At 37.6% G+C, this 21,782-nt stretch overlaps 1 protein-coding gene across 2 annotated transcripts in view; it reads right to left on the bottom strand.

Annotated features, from left to right (window-relative positions):
- The window catches only part of EFNA5 (ephrin A5), a 206,261-nt gene that overhangs the window by 159,138 nt on the left and 25,341 nt on the right, over positions 1–21,782 (bottom strand). The gene's annotated exons all lie outside the window — the stretch shown is intronic.

The raw sequence follows: 21,782 nt of genomic DNA on the forward strand, positions 1-21,782 counted from the left end.
AAAAAAAAAAAAAAAACAGCAGCAAGAAAAAATAGTCGTTTCAATATTGCTGTCACATATTTTTATTTGCTCTAATGCTCATAGGCAGCTGAGACTTTTGTGGCTGAAACCTCAAAAGAGCTAGTCCTGTGACAAAGCAAACTTAATTTCTTTCTAGGCAGCTATGGCCATTTGTTTTTACATCAAAGGTATCAATTATTCATTGCCTGCATGAGATTAACAAAAAAGAAAAAAAATAGCTAATGTCACTGAAAGTAGTTGCAAGGGAGTGAGAGAAAGAAAATATTTCATGTGTACATGAATGGATTTTAAATGGTAGCAACCTAAAGCAGGCCTGATCTACCAAACTTCTCCTGCACTGCTTCCCATTCTGAAAACGACTGAAGCAGAGCGCCTGGGGGGCTGGCTGCTCCAGCAACCTTTGCCCTAACCCTCACCCTCAGACTCTCAGCTGCTTGGAAGGGAAGGTAGAAATGGAAGAAGTGGAAATAAAAGACGGACAGGAGTAAGACAAAAACATTTCAATAGATACTATCCAAAACCAACCAGGAAAGAGCAGTGGATTAGACCAAGCAGATGTTAGCAGCACCTTTTTTCAATGAATGAAGTAACCAGCATGCTTGCCTCTGCCATTGGCAAAACCTGCTCATTTTCTGAGGAGTCACATCTTCGGTGTGTTTTGCAAGCATAGAGCAGTGAATCAGACACTTAAAATTAAATGGTGAACACTTGTTTTTTTATTACTGAAGCATCATCCAGCAAATCTGTCCGGCTGCTTACCAAAAGCTAATTTGGCAAGAACCCAAGGTTGAAGAACTTAAAACGGTTTGTTCCATGGTGTTGAACACATTCCCTCCAGTCTAAACACACTTTTTTGGCAGTGGAGGTGTCCTGTCAGCACTGGGCTGCCCTGTGCAGCACTGTACCCAGCTCTGCTCACGCACACAGCCCTGCCACTCCACATGTTTCAGTGTCAGCTCTGAAAACATGGCTCATGCTGACTCAGTTCCCAGATCTACGCGGTTAATTCAGAAGCACGTTATTGAATTTAAAAGAGATTTCTTTCCTTGGTGATTTTATCAGTCAATCAGTCGTAGCATGGGAGATGAGTAGCATATCAATCCCAACCCCAGGAAAAAAACATAAAGATATGTCTACCAGCTGCTTAGTGTGAGTGAGGAAAAGGAAAAAAAAAGAAAATCCTCAACTCTGCTTGTGAGTGAAATAAAGCTGCAATGTTTTGCTTTACTGCCATGCTGTGGAAAACACAGCACAGCGTCCAAGCCAGGCTTCTTCTTCCACAGCGTGGCAGTAAAGAGAAGCAGCACAAATGCAGCCCACCTTGGGATTCAGAATGACTGAGGTAGGTGATGATGAGTCTGATTTTACCACTATCTGAGTAAGGAATGGACAGTCAGAGTATCCCAATCATGTCACTTACCAAGGAGCAGGGAGGACAGGGCCTGCTAACCTCACTGATATTTAAAGGCAAGGATGCCCCTCTTCATCCAAAGGGTGCAGCTCTTCCCCCTCACCGTCCGTATCTGTCACGTTTTGCTTTTGACCAAAGCATTTGCCCCACTGAAAACATAGATCACAAAGCTATGACACAACCAACACAAAGTAAAGCAAAGCCAAGTACTTTTCTTTACAGTGGTGATCAGAGGATCGTGTCTAAAGCAGTTATTAAAACCCAAGGAGGAGCAGCGTAAAAAAAAACTTCATCGTGGCAATAATTCTTGCACAATGGTTTTGACCAAAGCCTTGTTCTTGCAACAGGTCCTTCCAGCAGCACTCAGGTTTGTCTCTTTGGCAGTCGCTGTGGACTCAGTTCTGTGACGAGGGCTCACGGTGTTGAACCTGGCACCTACCAGCCTCTCTCAGCTTGCCAGTGACCTTCTCTCATGCTGTTTTCAAGATAGGAATCCGGCTCCAAGTCTGTACAAGCAACTATTATTTTTAAACCATCACAGTTTATTGTTGAGAATACTTATTAATTCACACAGTAACTAAATCTTTCCATTACCAAAGCTTTCCTACAAATTAAAGAAATAATAATCCTAGCAATTACTAATAATTGTCTTTTGTGCTGATGAGGAATGCCCTACTTTCCCATTCCTGAGGTTCAAATCCTTTGATCTGTCCATGCCTGTTATAAACATGAGCTGCAGGAGTGGCAGGTTCAAATAGGAATGAAGCAAATAATTCCTGAATGGAACAAAGCCAAAACTGGCAAGCAGCCGAAATGCCAACCTGAACTGCTCAGAAAAATATAACAGGAATAATAATGACAATTTTTGTAGTTACCTCTCTAAATAATCCCCCCAAAAAGCACGGCTGGGAGATTCAGCATCATGTCAGAACGGTCTTCTGTCAGCATATACTCAACTACAGGTAATCTTGAAGAATCAAAAGAAACATTTTTTTTAGGGGGGGAAAAAAAAAAAAAAAGCTTATTTCTGGCTTTTTCTTCTTGAGAGTAACTTTGGTCTAGACAATATAACCCTTACATGTGAAACTAGCCTGTACTCTCCCTTCCCTCATTTCTTCACCCAACAGCTAATTTAAAAAAATGTGACCACATCGAACATATCAGAAGATTGTAATAACAAGCCCATTTTATTATTTCCAGAAGAAAAATAGAGGAAAAAAAGTGCAAAACAAACAAGAAGAAAAACAGAGTGACTGGTAAGAACAGTAAGAGAAATGGACAGGTAATATACAAAAGGATGACAATATGAAAGAAAAAAAAAAAGCAAACCACCTTCTGTTCAAAATACAATCCTAACATATATTCCATCTTTTATTTTGAGGCTTAAATAGACAAATTGACAAGGATTGGAGATACTAGATAGTACTACACATTTTTAGAGGGAAACGTGCTTAAAAATTTTTCACTTGGTGAGAAACACTTTGCTATAGAGCATTTTGCATAGAGCTACGCAGATTTCAAGAGGATTTTTTTGTTTCATTACGATCCTGTTATTAGATTCTCCTTTAACTGAGCATATATAGAAACAATATAATACATGGAGAATTTCTGCTGAGCACAATATTTCTGGTACGAACCGTTGTGTTTTTTTTAGGTTGAAAAGTTATAATACCCATTTCAAACAGGCTCGTAAATGACGCATCATTGGTATTCCCATATTTTCCAATAAATGAGGCTTTGAAAGCATGAACAGTGAACGTCATAAAAACATAAATTGGCTTACGTATTTGAAGACACTCTTTGTAATAAAATAATATTAATAAATACAGGTTTAAAACCAAAGAATCCTTTAAATGACTGAGCTGCTCTCTTTTCCATCTTATCGCCAAAACTAAAAAACAGGAAAAAAAACCACCACCAGAAATGCTGATCTGCTCCCTTTCCTTTATCCTTCACGGGTGCTTCCTTTCCAGTTTTTTGAGTTTTGCTTTGCTGAGAGTCAGCTTGCATGGCTGCCGGGGAGCTGCGCTCCTAGTGAGATCGTCACAAAAAAAGCCAGCTGCCATTTTCAAGGCAGCACACAGGTTTCAGGCATCAACCCTACGACCAGTGAGAACCAACCAGAATGAAACACAATGACGTGACTGACTGCTGCTGTCACCCACATTTTATCACCGTCCAGTCTGGCACATTTACGGCAACCATGGTGCCATAACCTGGGGGTACTCCCCCTTCCCTGGCAGAGAGGGCTTGGCTTGGGAAAGAAATTTCTGGAAGGTAGGCTTTGGGCTGGGGCTGCCTCCGCCTGGCTCCCCAGAGCATCGCGTGCCATGAGCAGCAGAAGAGCTGGGGTGGCGATGCACCAGGCAGCCACGGGGTTGCTGCGCCCGCTCCCCACTCTGTCTGCAATCATTTCCATACCCACGGAAGCATGAAAGAGGGGCAGTGACAGACACGAAACCTTGCACGAAACACTGCGGAGGCGCTCCTGTCTGGTATTCGCTGGAAATTAACTCCTTACTGACGTACATGGCGCTCAGACAAAGCAGAATGGGGAAGGGGGGCCAGCAATGGGGCATGAGCCGTAAATCAGACCTGCAACCCAGCGTGGGGTGAAGCAGTGAACATCCATACCGACCTGTGCCCAAAATGGTGGGGAAAACCTGCCTTCTTCAATTGTATACAAAGATGAAATTACCCTACTCGATGGCTCGCTCATCCCAAGCCAAGCCTTTGTTCAGGACACAGCCTGCCTACCAGCAAGACAAAGACAAAACTAAAGCATCTGCTCATTCAAGAAGCGCTGTTCTCCCTCTTCTGCACAAAATGTTCTCTCCAGATTTTGGCTACAATGAAAGCGGAGGAAAAACAAAGCAAAGAGCATTACACTAAGTGTGGCTTAGCTCTTCCACTTCCTCTGTCTGAAATGCTGCCATCTAAACACTGAAAATTAATTACCATGCTTTGTATTTTTGTACACAAATGACATGTACTTAAAATCAATGTCATTTCCATGCAACAAAAAGCATGGAATTTTTAAAATTTGTTTGGAATGAACATATACTCACATAGAGTAAAAGACAGCCACACGCACACTATCTGAAGATGAATATACATCTATCTATACGTATGTATTCACAGAGATCATAAGACTGTGAGGTAACCATGGAGCCCTGGAGGTCAATAAAATAGAATTACATATATTTTAAAAACTAAAGGAAAAAATAATAATAATAAAAAAAAGAGATATTTCAAGAACTGCAAATATTTTGTTGTGTATCGTGTTTTAGATTAAAATTCCACTAGGTTATTTCGTATGCATTTTTGCTCTGCTCACATTCCTGTTTTCTACTCCTTTAATATTTAGTGAGATGTAAGTGTCACACAGTTAATAAATACATTGCATACTTAATGCAAATTACAACATAACTAAAAAAGGGAGAAAAATTCACCTGGCACAATGCAAAATATCCTCCTATAGAATAAAATGGCTATTTATCTTCAGTATCACACCAGTACCTTGGATCACGTTTCAAAATTATTTGGTCTTTTCACAGAATGGTGGGGTTTTTTGAGACTACAGTATCTCATGTCACTAGAAAATGCATATTAAAAAGCAGTAATTAAATATGCACAGGAAAGACATGCAGTAAAGTTAAAAAAAAAAAAGTTATTTTTAAGATTTTGTTAGATAAAGGATCGATACAATTTAAAATTATGCTTCAGCATCTCCAACTGATATAAGACCTTTCCCTTCAGTGTACTTCATGACTATGCAGTTCTTCTCAGGAAAGAAAGAAAGAAAAAAAACCCAAAACGTAAACATAAAGAAAGAAGAAGGGCAAAGAAGATGGGGGCAGAGAAGCAATGACGTGGGGAATAATAAAACAAAAATTTCTGCAGATGCACAAGAGAAAAGCAGACAATGATACAGCGAAGCACGCTGCTGCAGGGAACTGATGGCCAAGGCACTTCAGGTGGAAGCACAGCTCTATGCTACTAATACAATGGAGCAACTGCTGCAGGAACAGAGATTCTGAGAAACTTTCTATTTGCTGCCCCCAAAAGCCAACCCTGCGCTGCCAGCACCCTCACAGAGGAGTAGCTGCTGAAGAAATGTATTTTCCAGCACACCGCATCAAGCACAAGACAATGAGGAACCAAACAATCACCCAGATGAAACCACTAAAAAGACGCATTTTCCTTGTTCACAAGCTGCAAAACAAGCCTCATTTTCTACAACAAGTAATAAAATAACATAAAACGGGTAAAGAAAATTTCCATGCCTAAGACTATATAGTCCTAACGCTATTCCCCTGCAATAAAAAAAATTAAATAGTAATAATGGAAAACCTTGGGAAATGTAGAGATTTTATTAGTTTTATTAACTCAACAATATAAACTTGAATTATCTTCGTTTGTTTATTTGCTAGTTACTCATTTTGAAGTGCCTCTCAGTGCTAATGAAAATAAAATCTCAAGTGCTTTATAAAAGCAATGGGGTTGGCTGAAATGACTAGAGATTTTTATTTTATTTATGTTAAGATGTTTTCTCCTCATTTAGTAACTAAATTGTTAATTTAGGAAGCAGTAGTTACATTTTTATACCTCCTGTATTAGTAATGTCATCAGAATAATAAAAGCCAAGCAAAAAAACAAAACAAGGATTAAAGTAAATATTATTTGGGCTGTTATTTTTTATTTATTTTCACAAGGTATTTATTAATACCAGGATGCTGGAAAGTAGTACATTTAACCTTTTTCCCACACCTCTAAATTCTTTAACTGTATGGCACAGTGTGACTACTTACGCTTAATCTCTTTTTTTTCCCTCTTCCATCCACTTGTTTTCCTGTCAGTTTGTGCTCCCAGCCTGAACTAAATTAAAAAACTATTTTCAACCGATTCAGAGCTATTTAAACTTATTACTCCTTCAAGGATATTTTTACTAGAAGCACTTCAGGAGTTAAATTGCTAAGTTAAAATCAAAGTAATGACCCAAAGCAGAGATTACTGAGTTGCAGAGTAAATTCATATAAATAAAATTGGACTGAAAGGCATTTCCCGCTGAATGATAGTGTCTCGATTAAATCTTGTACTGGCACTAAGCATGCCTTGTGGTTCTAACAGCCCATCACTTGCATTAAGATGATCACAAAGAGAACGAATACCAAACAAACCCAATCAGAACTTTGCCCTCGAAGCTGTGAATGTCTCCAGTTTTCTAAAATATCCAGATCACTTGAGTGACTGCCTCACAAAACATAAGGATAATTAAACTGACATGAAACAACTGCACTGATTTAAGTCCTAGGGGCAGTTTGTCTAACCTTCTGATCCCAGAGGAACCTAGAGACACTCAAGCACCTGCCTGTGGTCGCTATCAGACAAATTTCACAAAAATATTCTTGGCAGTGTATAGAACCATCTACTCTGCACGCTACAATGATGATCCATATTTTACTCTCATTTATGACATCCATCAAATGAAAATCTCATTCTCATCTGCAAATATAAAACAATTTTGTCATGGTTAAACATCAGCATCTACATCCTCTAGGTGTAGGAAAATCGCATATTCTGACCAGGTAGAAAGATCTGACATCTCTTTATAATTCACCTCACTTCCCTATTTTTAAAACTCGCAGGAACAGTAATTGCCACTGCAGAAATGGAGCATGTGTGACTTGCCTTTGGAAAAAAGAAAGAAAAAAAGACAAGAAAACACGTCTGGAATCATTAGAGGTGAAATCAGTTTTTGTTTCCAGTATCATCAACCTGAATTTACTTAAAGTAATGGAATTTTTTTGCACTGACTACAGTGAGATCATGATTGGGACTTAAAAACTGCAAAATAACACAACTGATTCTTTATTATTCATGATAGCTGCCAACATTCTCCCTTAAAAATAAAATAAACAACTTTTTATTGTTAGGTCTTCTAAATTATTCACTTTGACAATTCTGTTCTTAATTTTGTTACCAATTTCAAGTATGTTCAAATGTCTTGTAAAAACCAATTTTCTTCTGTCATTCTGAATACTCTAAAAGCACACAGGTCTGCAGGAACGAAAAACATTTCGTTCACTATCAAACTGTAAAACAACATAGAAATAAAACTGTGGAATCTAGAAGGTGGTCCACTAGTATCTTTAAAACCTCAGTCTCCATCAGCATTATGTGATAAAACAAGAGTTCTGAAGCCAAACATCTGAAGGTCAGGAAAAAAAAAAAAAAAAGAAAAAACAACTGCAATACCTGCAAAAATAGAATCTTCAAGAAACATATATTCCGTTTTTTTTTTTTTTTTAAGAAAAACACCAACAAACACATCTCCTTTGCACGAAAATAACTTATATTTTGACTATTCCATCATCGTCTCTAACTCCTTTCAATTACAACTGAAAAGCTCCTCCTAGGAATTTTTCCCACTGCAAAAAACAAGATCCTTCACGTACCTAGGATTTTCTTGTCTGAGAAACAATTTGGCAAGATTGAAGTGTGCACCTTCCAAACACTGATAACATTTCATACAGACCCATTTTATTCTAAAATGCATTTCTTGTCTTAGCTCATTTATAGGTATCTTTCTGAAGTTTCATAATGCCTTGGTCAGCAGGGATTCCTAAGGGCCACTTGATTTCCCTCTCATAGTACAGATGCAATATTTTCTGTATGTAACAAATAGCCATCAAGACGTACAGTTTTATCATTTCCACATAACCTCCACAGCTTCCATTTTCATCCCCAGAACTCAATCACAGTATTCCACACTTTGCCCCTGCCCAAGGATAGAATGGTGCTTATCTTTTTTCTAAGGTATGTGTTCATAAGAATGTCAAGTGCTGACTGAGAACACATTCCATGATGATCCCTATTTTCAGTTAAAATACATACTTACAGTTTTAGATTTAACTCCCTGCCTTTTCAGTCACAGCCATTTAGCTGGAGTCAATCAAGCGTATGATTAGAAATAATAACTCACGAGCAATGAATTCAGAAAGATTAGATCTTTGCCAAACTGCCAAGTGTGGCAAGCTGCTATCTATCTCCTCTTACTTCTAAAGAAGGTGCTAAGAAATACCTCAATAACCACAGTTCTTGGACTTCAAACACTGCATTTGTGACTCAAAATATCCAATATTTAAATTCTTGCTTTCCAGAAGATGCTATCTGGGTGTGGCTTTTCCTTGAGTAGATCTCTTCTACTAACTGCAGCAGGAGCTCACTTATATTGGATTAGACAGGATCAGAAATGAAAAGGAGACCATTAGATATTTTTCCAAAGTGAAATACTTACATGCCGCAAGATGGAAAGCTGTATTTTTTTTTCCACTTATAACCCACTTCTCATGATCTATAAATTAAATTAACATGGATTAAAACCGTATGTTAACATTTGTGATATTCTAATTAATGTTCAATTACCACTTTCAGAAATGACTGATCTCTGCAAAGCGCAACTGTCAAAAATGACGAAGTAGAACTTCAAAAAAGACATTTTTTAGGACAAAATGAAGTTTGTTTTCTTCTTAGGTTCCCTCCCTCCAAAATCATAGGTCAAAAAGACACTCACTTTTGTGGTTTTATTTCACTAAGTGAAGGGCCAAATCTGGTGTGCAGATTTCAGAATATTCAGCTATTACTTCACTTGTTTCTATTAACAGCCTACTAAAAAATACTGATCTTCAGAAAAATCTACCATGCTTAGAGTAGCCTTAACAGGTGTCTGGTTTCACCAATCTTGCTATTTCCTTCCCACTTTTTTGCTCATAACAGAGCACAAACAGAAGATTTTAAAATAATTATTTAGCAGCAGCTCTCGGGTATATAATGCACTGTATTTATTAACAGTTTTTACCAATGAGATTTCTGGCAGAAAAGAAGTTCAAGTGACTTGCATTAGGTTACTCAGCAAGCTAATCATCAGAACATCTGGAAATACTCACCTTCTAACAACCGCACTTAGCTTGTTAGCAGTGGACCTGCAAATACTTTTCAACATTATCTTTTCTGAGGTTTTATCTCGTATATGCTAACGGTCCTTTACAGTTTCCAAAGACAGGTTTCATAGGACATGCCATGTAGTCCTGCTCCCTGCAACTGACTGAGCAGTCAAAAGAAAAGAAGCAAATCTCATACTGAACAAACTTTGAAATATGTCTGAAGCATATCTCAAAATTATATGTCAATTTAATGAACACTGCATACAAGAAAGCTTCCACACTTCTCACCACCTAATAAAAAACAGTAATTAATACTGCAGCATTTTGCTTAGCTTTAGAACATCTCAGTATGATTATACACACATAAAGATAACTACCACACTTCAATTTCTGTAGTAAGCCTCCACTAATAATTTTGTAACATAATCTGCAGTCAGTTAAATATTTATTTCCCAGTATTTTACATTCTACCTGTAACTCTTATCATCTTCACAGGAGGTAAGGCTAGGACAATGAGCATAAATTCAACTTACAACCAGGAAGAAACACTGCAATTTAAGTATTCACTCAGTAGGAAAAAAAAAAAAAAATTATATGAACAGCTCTCCTCATGATTTTCAACACATAACATATCCCCACACAAATTCTTACCATCCTACAAAAGGTTAGCAGAATTTATAGAAGGTCCTCACAGGCACACCAGGCTCTGCCCAAGAGCACTTGCACTTAATTCTCTCTCCTCCACAGAATCTCAGCATTGTAAAGCTACAGAGCTTCCATGGGTTTTCTGATACATGTTTATAGAAAAATATTCACCAAAACAATTACTGAAAAATGATTTAAACTACTGTTAGGAAAGCATATTAAGTACCTCTTAAGTAAACTGGCCATACAGTTACCAATCAGTACCACCATCAGCAGTAATCTACTACCAACAGCTTTTACATTTATTAAAGCAAACACAACAAAAGATTATTAAGAGAACGAAGGGAGGACAACATGATGTGCCCAAGAGAAAACATAATCGAAGCAGATTTTTTTACCTAAAACTCAACTGAAATCCAAGAGTATAAGGAGAGCAATTCATGCCAGAGCTTGACAGTTATTTTATATAAGTTTGGAAATTAATCAAGAATAAAGAAACCGAATTGTTTCATCTGCTGCCCAAGCTGTCCTCTTCACAGACAAAAGAAATAAATAAATCTGCTTCAAAAAAGTACAAACTACATTTTTTCATCAATTACAATACAAAGAAAATTATTCTGGGGCTCAAGTCCAAAATCTTTTAACTAGTGAAAAAAATACCTTTTCCTTTAGAAAAAGTGTCAGTGAAGTCAAAGAAATACGGCTACTTGGTTACACAGACATTTTTCAGAACTAAGTGCTTCATCAGGTATGGTTAGTATGTGCTGTTTTTAGAAGCAACAATCAATAGTGTTTAAGAATAAAACAAGTTATCTGACCTTCTGGGTGAAAATATATTCCTGTCCAACTGTCTGGTTATGTCATGTTATTAATAACAAAAAACAGCATATTTGCTTTTGTTGTCCATAGATGAATAAACATTTCTTCTTTTTCTCATTATAAAAGCAAATAGAAAAAATCAAAATACCAAAATGTAATTAACCCTTAAATTAGAAGTAAAAATCATTACAGATGGGGGCATATCCCATTCCACCATTTGTGAACCTCTAGTTTGGAGAAAGAAAAAAAAAAGGACTGTGACACTACACATATCATGTGAAACATATAGCTATGTACTCCTTCTACTAATCTTTATTGATAATTTATAGCTACTGAACATTTGTAGATTTAACAGCCCATCAAAGCATTTGAGGAGACTCAGTCCTAAGTACTCATTAAGTGAAATTAAACATAACTTTCCATAAAGTACTACGCAGCGCAAATGGGTGGGCAAGCTTGTGAGCTGCTATCACTGTAATAATTTATAGTTTGTAATCTTGCCTTATTACTTCCCAAAACATAAAAAAGAACACTTGGCAGCTACAAAAAATACTTAGTCCCTGATATAAATTACGCTAGCAGAAAAATCTTTTATGTCCCTGAAGGATGTACTAATTCTTCCTTCTCCAGTGGAAGAAGATAAGCTAAATACAGCACCTTTCCTTATCTGCAGGATAATATTCCCTGCGAAGTTTTCTCCTCAGCTATTTATGTTCCTCTCTACCAGCACAAAATAAATAAGTCCATTAAGAATTCAGGCAAATGCCATGGACCAAGACTCTCCAGATATGCGATCCCCTAGAAGGAGTCTATGCACTTGTTTAAATATGTCCTTACTCTTAAAATACCTCTCATTAAAAAAAATCAAGCACAGAACAATGTTATTGGACACAAAAAGGAAAAACACAAGGAAGAAAGGAAGAGAGAAAAAATAAATGTGAAAGAAAGTACTATCCAAATGTAGGTCTTAGTCTCAAGTTCCTGAGATAACTAGCATCGTTTTAAAAGTAGACCAGTAGGCAGCAGGCAGCTTTTGTAATTTAGCCAACTCCTAGAAATACGTCTCAATTTTAGTGACTTATGTAACAGAGCAAAAAATCAATACAAAACAAAACAAAAATGCTAGTGGAGTAAATTTTGATATCTAGAGGTTTTGACATTTACACCTGAGAATGGATTTCACCAAACCGTATGTGAGGCAGTATGTGAATAATTTATGAAAGAGACCTGAAGAAACCTCAAGGATTAAAATAAATAATTGTGCTTAATCAGACTGAACAAGAGTGGAGCATATTTAGAGGTTGACACCTCCTGCACCATGAACCAGCTGGGGGACAGGCCTCGCTGGATTAATTCCAGCAGTACACTCTCTGCACTGATAGCTTGCACTGGGTGAGCCCTGCACTCATGGAGAGATTTGATGATCGAGTGAGCCTGAGCAGCAGCCATGGCTATTAGGAGATGAGAACACCACGTTAGAGTACAGTTTCTGCCTCTTTTCATTCAGTGCAATGACTAGGTGGCTTGGGCACTCTGCAAAGGGTCGTCGGCACAGTGCCACGAGGTCTTGTATTTAGTGCGCTGTTTTGTATGTTATGTGTAACTTTCTTGTATATTATTGATCCAGGCAGATTGAAGTGGGTTGAGCTGAGGGCCATGGAGACTGTCCCGGTAGGAGCTCGGGCCTTGTAGAGAGAAACCGAGGGAGAGAGTTTCAAGGGCATCCAGCAGCTGCACCCAGAATAGGAGAAGTTTAATGGAGAGCTCCTTAATAGTGTGCACAGAGAGAGCTGAGATGATGGTGGTAAACTGGAAGAGGAGAGTTTTAGATAGGACACAGAGGGATGCTTTACCCCAGGAACACTTGGCCCAGCAGTCACAGGGGTTGGGGCGAGAGATTCTGGAGTCCCTCGCTATCCTTGGAGACTTTCGAGTCTCAGTTGGATACAGCTCCAAACAACCTGGCCTGAGCTCACAGCTGACCCTGCAGTGAGCAAGAGCTGTGCTACAGATCTCCTGCAGTCCCCTCTGGCCTGAATGATTCTGTGATCCATTATTTGATTGACTGCCATACATTTGATAGAAACCTCATTTGCCACCTATCACTGTCTGGACCATCCAAGCCAGGAGTGGCAGATTTTACAACATTCCCAAATGTTAACCCACTCATAAATATTGGCTGCTGTTTAATCATGTTTTAAACATGATTAACAGCTTAATTGTGGATCAATAGGAAATGTAATTCTACAAGACAGATTCACTGTAATGTGTTGCTTATTAACAGCTACAATGAAGTACTGAAGGATCAGAGCTATCTCCCTACAATGTAATGAGGAAGAAAGCTGGAAAAACTTGAGAAAACTGAGCCCTACTCCTATTTCTTGAGAAATGGAGACACAAATTTCATAACCTTACATTTTTATAGCTATTGAATATCTTACGAAAATTGTCCTAGAAAGAGAAGGCAATTCAACAACAAGAAACATGACCTTGGAGCACCGAAGTCCTGTGATATAAATAAATAATGCATTAAGGAAAACATACATACTAGCAGCCCATAGCTGAAGACATTCCAAGAATATCTGATGAAATATCTAACCTCTTAAGTCACAGCCACTCATATGTGCTGACTCACTAAGGTATATATAACACTCAACAGACTGTAACCATACTTTGAGATATCAAATCAGATTACACATCTGAGTTTTTAAAATGCTGCATATGAGAACTTCCCTGACACAACCTTTAAAACACAGCTCACCATAAAACAGCTTGCCTTCCACTGTCTTGCAGCTCTGCAGTTGCGTTATGAATTACTGCCAATGTTAAATTCTTCACTCACCTGGAAGACTGCAGGTCTTTAACGTTTATATTTTAAATAACAAATTAAAAGATGGAAATGAAGGCCAAAAAGATCTTGATTCTCACCACAAAGCCTCTTTTTCCTCCTCTTTCAATGCTAAAAGTAGATTATATCTTTAGGTACCAACATTCATATACTTAGGTTACTAAAAGTGTTCATAAAAATATGACTTTGTATAGCAATACTCACAAAAAAAAATGAGCAACCATCTAATACCTATATACACCTATGTAGATACCTAAAAGCATACAAATTCTGAAAATATAAGATTTTCTCACTGTCAAACATAGATTATAGAAGATATCAAGGAAATGTGACAAAACCAAGTTGTTCAAAATGTTTTCTAATGGAGAAGGTGTGCTTTTTAATATCATATTCTTGCAAAGCTTGCTTAATGCGGTACCAAGCAAAAATACTGTTTGAAGTTTTTTCTTTATCAGTGTCTAATTAGTTTTCTCTCTGTTTTTTCCTCCTCAGTGTTGTGGCATAGGACTTAGCTACCATCATTATTTTCAGCAGGGCATAGGTTTCTTTCTTTATAGCTTATTAAGGTATTTTATAGCACTACCATCAAAGAAGCTGTAAGGATTTGTGTTGCTTCATTAAACATTACAAGGCTGCCTTTTCTACATGAAATATAATTTTGTACATTTTTGTCATTTTTATTGTAATAATAATCTTCGTAAGATTCCTATTGCTTCTTTTTCTGTTTCTTGCTGTTTGTTTGGCTTTTCTTAGTAGAATTAATATAGGAAATATTAATGAGACAAGGTTATTAAAGCTTAGGGATGAAATGATTTGGGATCTCTGCACTATTCTTAACAATGAATGGGGATGAAACATTCATTTTCTCAGCTTAGAAATAATAATAAAAGTTATTAGCCACTTTATCACCTGAAGAATTGTCACAGAGGGAGCGTTTAGCATGCAAATGCCAGCATTAGCACTACCTCTGTGTATGAAGGTAATGTAAGCAGAGGTTCAGTTAAATAGTGTGTGGTCATTTACAATGGGCACACCAAAAAAAGTGTGTTACTTCGTGTGAAATCTCTTAATTACTACAAGTGCATTAATGCACTACATTTCTGTCAAGCGCCCTAGATGTATAACTATTTCTGTATATAAAAATAAGATGTACATGTGTTCTGTTACTTCAGCCATGTACCCCATTTTGCAATATGTCCCTTGCAGTTTTACCAGCCCTGTTTACATAAGCTGCAACCCTTGTTTTCACAAGAGTGGAGAAAGTCCTTAGCACTGCTCACTACCAGTTACACAAGAATTATACTTGTAACTACATTACATAGTTGAACACTGGTTTGCCTCAAAAACAAATACTGCAACAAAAAAATTCAGTGTATCTGGAGACCAATAATACAAATCACAAATTCCTAACAAACATCTCGTTTATTAGCCTGACCATCAGCCTTGCTTCTGTAGTGAAACAAGAAGAAAAATGATAATAATTTTTTTAAAAATCCACTTTTTATCCTGATGCTAACAACCAAAAATGATGGTTATTTTAGCAATTAGGACATTCATCTAGAAGAACTAGCAACAAAGGAATTGCTTCTGCTGCAGAATAATTTAGTACTCAACTTTTATAGATTTTATTAGATATATACCAAAAGCCCCAAACAACAGCAAGTGTTGTATAATGAAGAAGTTATTTCTTTTCACATTGGAGTGGCAAGCATTCTTACTCTGTCATCCTATACTATGGTGGAAAAGTGTATCACTATATAGGACACATGCTGAGAGAAAGAAAAATAAAATTGCTGACTTAAAATAAACTTAAAAAAGAAAGCCTGACAAGGGGAAGGAAGAAGAAAAATGAATTTTTGTAAGGAGTTCGTATTTGTGAATCACATACATTCTTCAGAGAATATTTCAATATTTAGGTCAGAAATAGACATTAAATTGATTTATATATCAGCAGAAGCTTCTGGATTGCGATTATTTCATAACAATTAGGTTTATTTTCCATTGCACTATTTCCCACCCAAGATGTCAAGAGCATTACAAAAGTCGTTCCAAAATATGCCAGACTTTGAATTATTTTTTAAGGCAGGGAGATTCCTATGAATGAAAAAATAACAAAAATTTTTGGAACTCTGTGCCCCTAACACCCCTCTCCCTGGCTAAGCAATTCTCTGTACTAGAATTACTAGGGCACTGGGATCCTTTTGCCACCCACTAATGCCAGCCATCTAAAGCCACGCAGAGTTTGTCCCTTTCTGGGAATGCCAACTCTAAAAGCACTGTGGAAATGTTTAGTGGCAAACTCTTTGAGCCTTCTGGTCCTTGCCAGCCACATGGCCAGGATGCAGGAGCCCTTCCCCAGGGCCAGTCCTGGCCACTGGGTTTCGGCCTGCTCCCTGCGCTCTCTTGGGCAGCACGGTGCAGCCTGGCAGGCCACACCAGCTGGGTCTGCCTCGCTCAACTTTCGCATCACATTACTTCCGCTTTTCTAACTTTTCCACTACTGAGCACCATCAATTATGCACTAGAATAACAGAGGCTTGGCTCAGCAATGTAACATAAAGGCCGATTATGAGTGTAAATAATTTAAACACCTGCGTGCCATGCTTCTTTTAGCAGTGATATGTGGCTGGCCGATGCAGTGCACTCACAGGAAAGGCCCAGCTTTTTAATGCACTAACAACCCCCCCATTCAGATGATAGGGAAGGCATGCTGCAATGCTGATGGTGGTGTAACAATGGATAGAGTTTAAAAAAAAAGTTATTTGACTGGAAAAGAGAAATGCTGTGACCCAGGCATGCAAGATGATGCAAATTCCAAAGTCTGTAGTGCAGGGAAGTTGGCAAAGTCTGAGTGCAGACTCCCTTACCTCCAGCTCACTCAACGATAACCCTTTCAGGTAGAGAATGCAATGCTGTTATAAAAAGTTAAAAAAAAATAGCTATGAAGCAACCTTAGGCTACTTGAAAGTGGAAGAGAAACCTGCCTATTTAAGGAACAGGATAATAGAAAAATTGATTTTGCACTATTAAATACAGAAAATCTATTTTCCTCTGCTAGGCTGTTCAGTACATTTGTGCTGCCACTTAGACACTGACAACTTTTTACAAAGAATTTTTCCAACTTCTTTTTACAAAGAGCTTCATTTTGTTCTTCCAGGATGCAACTTAGAACAATATCACAAGCAGCTGACAATGAAGCACCTGATACCTCCACCAAAATGCATAGGTGAAGCTCACACTGGGGCCCTGCTCACACAAGAACAACTAAGAAGCAAATCTGAAATATTTGGATTAGTTTAAATATGCTCCATTTCTTTTATAAGATCATTTGTGTGACTCTGCATTTCTGTCATCAGTCTTCACAATAATAAGATGTGGGACATCTCCAACACATACTATTTTAAAACAACCAGGGAACCTTTTAAAATAACCTGCAGTTGAGAGAGATGGCTTTAAATTACATTTTTTATTTGCTTTGAAAATCTACTAGTAATCTGAAATTGTAATACAGAATACATGGAATGCTTCCAATTGAAAAGCATAGTCCACACTCCAGTTAAATGAGTTTTGAACAGAAAGTATACATAAAATAATACAGTTCACAGTTTCACATCTGAGATAGGGGTCACACTGCACAGAAATACTCCAAAATACGAAGGGTGGAGATGGCTATGGGGACAGAATTAAGAAATAAGAAACCAGTATACGCATAACTGAAATACGCAATCTTTCAAACTGAGGTTTAAAAGCTGTATTGAGATTTGACCATGTCAATTGAAAGAAAAGGGTGAAGGGGAGCACTGAGCGTTGTTGCTTAAAACAGCAAACCTTAATAGCATCCATATGATTTAGCAAATCAATGTAGCCAAAGTCAATAAATAATCATGCAGTTATTTTCTGAAACAATTTCATTACTTTCTTTGAGCTGAGCATTGGTAATTGAGGAAAAGTGTTTTCATATTTCCTCCTGTTAGATGCATCTTTGCTAAGTTCCCTTCAAATAAGAAGGAGAATTTGCACCTTTATTGTTGTATGAATATTTCAAAGCAACTTCTTTGGAAGGTTACTAGGTTCCTACCACATATTTTTCTCCAGTATTGATTGAGTGTGAATAGCCTTACTTAACTCCTTATGCACCATTTTCTCCCAGGGCAGGCATATTTATTTATAACAGACTGCATCAGACTGCAGTAGCACCATGGGGCTCCTCTGTGGTGGAAAGCGTATGTACAAAATTTTTGCTGCACCAGTCGAGCAAACTGAAATCTCCCCCACCAAAAAACGTGCAAACCAAGTATAATACCTATTTACTTGCATTTTACCAGGAGGTTTATTTTATGCTGACTGGCACAGCGAACAGTCTTCACACAGCAGTTCTTTGCAGCCAAGCATTTTACATGCCATAATGAGGGGCATTTTAGAGACAAAATAATTACCATGGATTTTAGGGGTTAGGTGGCTGACAGCCTCATAGTAAGAGACTTCCCTACACTTAAGACAAAGTTTCTCATTAAGTAATATAGATACATTTCAATTCAGTTCCACACAGGCAGACTGACAGATAAAGCCAAACTTGTAAAACCAGCCATCCATGGAATGAAAAGTCTCAGCAGTGAGCCAAAGTATAAGATAATTTTAATCAAGGATTGCCACAGAAAACATCTCTCTATACGACAATTACCGTTCGTGTAGTGTTATACACTATTAAGAACATTAGTCAACAGTATGGAAATCTTTCTCAGACCATTTCCCCGCATCTGCAGTGATGGTATGCTATTATGTAAGCACGTGTACAAAGCATACATATTTACCCCAAGAGATAGAAATAAAGACTGATGGTACACTGAACCCTTTTAATTTCAACCTCCCCCCAGAATCACAACTTATTTTGCTTTCCAAGTGCACTATCCCATTTGTTGCCCTCCTTCCCAAGAGCAATTAGGCTGTTCTACTGATGAAAATGAGAGTAGTATATCCGCACCCTCTCATTAGCAGGAGCACGTATTGCAAGCTCCAGTTTCAGGAATGCTAAACTGAGAGAGTTGGTTACAATTAGTGATGTTTACTGTGTTTGTGAAATAGTTTAAGTAGTCACAGTCAATGGAAGGATGAACAAATACATATGGTCCACAGATGCTAACAAAAAATGAGCAGAAGTGGTCATTAAAAACAATGTGGGTGGGTGGAGTGTCCTTGTATGTAGGAGGGCAATACTAACAGCAACCATGAACAACTCTCTGAAATCTGGGAACCTAAGGATGCCTCAGCCTCAATCCACCCCCCGGCCTTTTCATGTGCGTGTGAAAGTTTGCATGCCCTACTCATCTGTGAGATCGCAAACAGCCTTTAATATTTCATTCGGCCCAAAGCACAGAGCGTGCTCAAATTCAATACAAGGAAATGCTTTATCTCTTCCTTCACAGACTAATAATCCAACAAAACCAGAAGCGCCAGGGAGTCATGGCAAGTTGTGAGGAAATGACGTGCAGACACTTCTGAACACTTTTATTCCTGTTTACTATTTGGGACACTTGGAGTGAATAAACACCAATTAAGAGCCTTTTGTTCACTGGTGCATAAAAACCGTACCCAATATCTAGGCTCCAGACCACTTACCAGAGAACTTTTGCTCTGATTAATTCTTTGAAACGTTTTTCCTCTCCAGTTTCATACATGTCATTAAAAATGACTTTCCTAATTTTTTTTCATGAAGATATGGATTTAATTCATAAAGTGGAAAGACAGCCAATTTAACAAATCCACCTTCACCTACAAATGGAGCACTATACCTACAGAACAGTTTGAAAATGACTGCTGCTTTAACTGTTGAAGTTTATCATATTTTCAGGATTACCTTAATTTTCCCACATGCTGGGACTAACACTATCATCTCAGTCCATAAAACGTCATGCAGTTCTGAGAATATCATCCATTTACAATGTACCAGATTATTGTTGCAGGACAGCACTTTGAACAGCAGAGTCTGGACATGCTCACAGAGACATTTAGATACCAACACCCTTCTCTGCTAACAGACTTATTTAAAGACAGGAGACAGAAGTCAAGAATTTTAGAAGTTCTGATATGAAATTATACAATATTTAATGACTTTAAAAAATGTGAGTCAACAACAATTGAAGGAAATACATGTTAATAAAGTAACGAGTAACGAAGCTATTACTTCCACTGGAAGGAGATACAAAATTGCTATTTAAGTTTATAAATAGTATCTACAGATTACAGTAATGGTCTATCAACCCCCTTTCATCTCTCTAATTTATCTAGCTCATGTGTGCCTGTTAGAAGTATTTCCACACTGATTTCTGCAACTACTCAGGAATACAAAACACATAGAGGGACCGTCAACAATGCTGTTAAATGAAAACTTTTTTTTTTTTTTCTATCTGCCTTTATTATATTCAGATCCAGTAATCACTTCATGGCATATATTACTAACTAGGACAAAATGCATGAATTTTAATTAAGGGTTGTACCTCTTTTAAAACAAAAATGGGAGAATCCGTTCAGGCTGTATGAGCCTTTAGCTAAATGCCCATGACATTTAGAATGACAAGCACTATAATGCTGCTCCGTGACTCCATCAGGCTTCTAGACTTGGCAGCACTAGACACTGTCAGGTAAATTACCGCGCATACACTGTCTGCTGACACTGGAATAAAAAAAATGTGAAAAGACTAAAATCAGACACATCATGCTGGAAGATGGAGGAAAAGGAGTATTTCAGCAATGTACATTTGTATACATTACAAACAGATCTTCATGTTTTTCAAGTCTTGTCTTCTCTAACATTCTTTGCTATATCAAGAAAGAATCCTGATAAAAAACAATGGTGGAGAAATAAATTTCTTGAAGGCATTAAAAATTTGTCCTGCTCTACTATTGGAGGAAAAAACAAAAACAAATAAACAAACAACAACAACAACAACAACAAATGCAAAAGGAGACAACTGACAAAATACTGAACTTTAAGAAAGAATCCAGGTGTCGAGTCACAGGAATCATTACATGCATAGGTTCTACATGCAAACCATCACACATGAGCTTAAAAATGTATTTTAATTAATGTTTGGACACTGCATAAATGCTCAAGGATAGGAAGATGGACACAAAATTAACTCACAGACCAGAAGCTGTTCTGAAAGTGCACCATTCTTAACACATTACACTTACAAGAAACCAGAAATACATCAAAATGATCCAACGTGATAATCAAAACACACATTTCACACAACTTCAATTTATACATGCAAACAGCATTTCTAATGTTCTGAATATTCCTGCACACCCTATCTAAAATTTTAGCCTGATATGTTGTGACGCTGTTAATCCAGTCTCATAATCACCCAGTTCTAGGACAATCAGTGAGTCACACTGATGCCCCTGAAAAGCACAACTTCTATTACATGTGACATTACACATGCACCTATTATATAAAAGGCACGTTCCAGTATGAAAGCACACATGCACCCACAGATGAAATGCAGCCATACATATGCTGGATGTCCTTAGAACTGTCATACCATATAGCAAACTGTCTCAAGCACTGTTTGTATCTACAAATGTAACCACTAGTTGAAATTTTCCAGTCTTATCAATTCAAATTGAACAGAAGACTCAAGTTTCAATGTTCAAATTAAATTGTTCTACTTCATGATGCTCTATCTTGTGCAAATTGAATTTGAGGATTCAAAATGCCATCACTTCTTAAAAGTGGACAAATTTTACTCATCCAATTCAATCATTATCCCCACTGTCTTAGCGAATCTTCTTTTAAAAACATGGCATACAATTTCTTTCTATTCCTGCCACACTAAGAAGCTGCTGCACGGTTTGCTCTGTCGGGAGACTTAACTATTGGTATCAGAGCTGTTAACATATCAGCAATCTGCATCTATTACTAAAGTTAAGCCTGTTATGAAAATTTATTTCTTTCTTTCTTCATAAATGTGTTCTCCTAGCAACACCAAAAGGTAAGAGGAAAATACACTTTGATGGGACTGCAGGAGGCAAACAAAGCTGATCATTTAGTTTCCTAACAGGGGCATAAACCAGCAATCATCAGTTTGAAAGG

Source organism: Meleagris gallopavo, chromosome Z (genome assembly GCF_905368555.1).
Source record: "Meleagris gallopavo chromosome Z, MGAL_WU_HG_1.1, whole genome shotgun sequence".
In the NCBI taxonomy this organism is placed as follows: domain Eukaryota; kingdom Metazoa; phylum Chordata; class Aves; order Galliformes; family Phasianidae; genus Meleagris; species Meleagris gallopavo.